Here is a 3,426-nt window from a genome sequence, read left to right on the forward strand (position 1 = left end):
TTTTCTTTCGGAAACTTGCCTTGGGCGTTTCTCTCTGATTTATGAACCTCTTCCACTTCTGTCCAGCGTGCTCTGAGTCTTGTAACGAACTGTCTGAATGAATACTATTCCTGCCCTTTCATTCTCCAATCACTTTCTCTCCTTTCTTGTCGCTTGTGATCTCCAGCTCTGCCCATCTCTCACCACGTCATTTGTGCCATCATATTGCAGCTGCAAACCCCCGTTGCTCTCAGTTGTTATTTGGGGAAGATTTTTGCTTACTCATTTTTTCCCTTTTATTGCAAAATATAAGAGAGAAAAGCATTAAACTTTGATGAACTAACTAGATGAGTTAACACAAAATTAAAAAATAAAGGACATTTCCACCGGCTCAGAATCCTTCCTGTATCTATTCTTCTTCTTCACAACCCTAATCATTTCCTTGCATTTCTCTTATGCTTGTGTATCCAGTACAGTGTAGTTTTACCTACCCCAAAAACTTTATATGAATGGAATCATAGTGTATGGTTCTTTCATGTCTTTTTTTCCTTTCAACTCTATGTTTGTGAGATTCACCTACATTGCCTGTGGCTGTTCATTTATTTTCATTATCATTCATTTTCCTTTATCCTGTTTTTTTGTTTGCTTGTTGTTTGTTTTTCTGCTTATGATGAATCAGTGGTTCCATAAAAATTCTTTTCATGTATACTACTGTGCACATGCTTGAGTTGCCTTAGGGAAAGTTCAGGACTAATATGCAGCCACTACACACTATTAAGGTGATGTTAACTTGTTACTGGGCACAATCACAGGTTCTTTACCCACCACACAAGAGGGGCCAAATAAAACTGGAGTGCCAGGCTTATGGCAAGGAAAGCATTTTTATTTCGGGTGATGTCAGCCGGGAGATGAGAGTGAGCCCTCAAATTCATCCTGTCTCCCCGAAGGATAGGAGGCAAGGGGTTTTAAATGTTGTGAGGGAGAGCGTGTGCTGGGGTTTTAGGTAGGGGAGGGGGAGCATGTGGCTGTGCTGGTTGGCACCTTCCCACCAACCTGTGTTTGGCCTTGAAGACTGAATTTATTTTCCCTGACTCTCTGGACTTTTCCAGTTAGCTTTTATCTTCAGCCTGTGTTTGGCCTTGTGAGGCTGAATCTTGATGTCTGGACCTTGATTTCCTGGGTAAGACAGGTCACTCATATACTGAGGAGGGACAGAAAGACCTGGTTAGTTTTAAACAACAGTTGATGATGCTGAATATGCACAACTGCAGTTAGCAAAGTTTATCTCAAAGTTTTTGTCTCTTCTTCTAGGGAAGATTTTTTTAACCTCTTCGTGCTTGGTTTCAAACCGTTAAAATACTTTTGTTCTGGTTGGTAAAAAGCCTCTGCTCCAAACTCCTAAATTCCCTTTCAACTCTGTCAGCCCTGGGGAGTCCTATTTAGTCACTGCTGAGGGACTACTTTCATGCCCCTTGGGTTGTGTGTCCATCACCCAGCCCTCGATGGCTCTGGGTCTCTGGTTGTGCCCAGTATAGAGCAGTCCCTGGACACAGGTAGGTAAGACCTAGTCCCCATCTGACCTTCTGGGGCTGTGACCACTTGTGCTGTGGCCAAGAGCTCCCTGAAGTCACACTTGCGTGGCTGTTTGTGGGACATGGAGTGTCTCATATTGGTTCTTAAATATTTTGACTAGGAGTGGAATTGCTAACTCTTCAACTTTGGTTGATAAGGTCAAAGAGTTTTACAAAGTGGCTGCACCTACCAGCAGCAATGTCTGAGAGTTCCCATTGCTCCACATCCCCGTCTGTGCTTGGAATTGCCAGACTTTAAAATTTTTGATAATCTCTGGGTGTATAATGTTATGTAATTGTGTTTTTAATTTGTATTTTTCTGATTATTAATGAGGATAAGCACCAGTGATGTACTGGAGCCCTCTCATACTGATTTTTGGTCTGCTTATTCTGTTAACAACTGAGAGATGTTTAAAAATTGTTATTATGAATTTGTTCATTTCTCAGAGTTCTTTTCTTACTTTTTGCTTTACATATTTTGAGACCTGATATTAGTGCATGCAAGTGTTCTGTGTTGTATGTCTTTTGCAAAGTTTAACAACATATTTTACCTTCTTTCTCTGTCAGTATGTTTTCTTTATCTATATCATTTCTTTTAATGGTCCCATAGTATTCCACTATCTCCTCCAGATTTTAACTGTTTTATTGTTGAATGTTTAAGTTGTTCTAGTACACTTTTGAAATTATACTTTATGCTCTTTGCTTCCACTTTCTTACTACGCACATTTCACTTCTTAACTTACCTGGTTTCCATCTTTATCTTTTAATTGAAACTGTTTTCTTTTATTTTTTATTATTTTATTGAGGTCATATTGGCTTATAACATTGTATAAATTTCAGGTGTGCATTGTTATATATCAGTTTCTGTATAGACAGCATTGTATTCACCACCAATAGTCTAGTTTTTATCTGTCACCATACATATGTGCTCCTCTATCCCTTTAGCCCTCCCTCCACCCCCTCCCTTTAGCCCTTCCCCCACCCCCTTCCCCTCAGGTAACCCACTAATCTGTTCTCCTTATCCATGTGTTTATCTTCCACATATGAGTGAAATCATATAGTGTTTGTCTTTGTCTGTCTTATTTCACTTAGCATAATATCTGCAAGGCCCATCCGTGTCGTCGCAAATGGCACAATTGCATCTTTTTTTGTGGCTGAGTAGTATTCAATTGTGTGTATATATATATATACACACACACACACACCACATCTTCTTTATCCATTCATCCGTAGATGGGCACTTGGGTTGCTTCCATGTATGGCTATTGTGAATAATGCTGCAATGAACATAGGGATGCATAAATCTCTTTGAATTGTTGATTTCATGTTCTTTGGGTAAATACCCAGTAGTGGGTTAGCTGGATCACATGGTATTTCTATTTTTAATTTTTTGAGAAATCTCCATACTGTTTTCCATAGTGGCTGCACCAGTTTGCATTCCTGCCAGCAGTGTATGAGGATTCTCTTTTCTCCACATCCTCTTCAACATTTGTTATTTCTTGTCTAGGTAATTATAGCCATTCTAACGGATGTCAGGTGATATCTCATTGTAGTTTTGATCTGCATTTCCCTAATAATTAGTGATGTTGAACATCTTTTCATGTGCCTGTTGGCCATCTGTATATCTTCCTTAGAAAAATGTCTGTTCATATCCTTTGCCCATTTTTTGATTGGGTTGTTTGTTTTTTTTGTTGTCAAATTGTGAGTTCTTTATATATTTTGGAGATTAACCCCTTGTCAGATATATGATTGCAAATATTTTCTCCCAGTTGGTGGATTGTCTTTTCATTTTGCTCATGGTTTCCTTTGCCTTGCAGAAGCTCTTTAGTCTGATGTAATCCCATTTGTTTATTATTTCTTTTGTGTCCCATGCCTG

The sequence above is a fragment of the Diceros bicornis genome, chromosome 8 (genome assembly GCF_020826845.1).
Source record: "Diceros bicornis minor isolate mBicDic1 chromosome 8, mDicBic1.mat.cur, whole genome shotgun sequence".
NCBI lineage: Eukaryota > Metazoa > Chordata > Mammalia > Perissodactyla > Rhinocerotidae > Diceros > Diceros bicornis.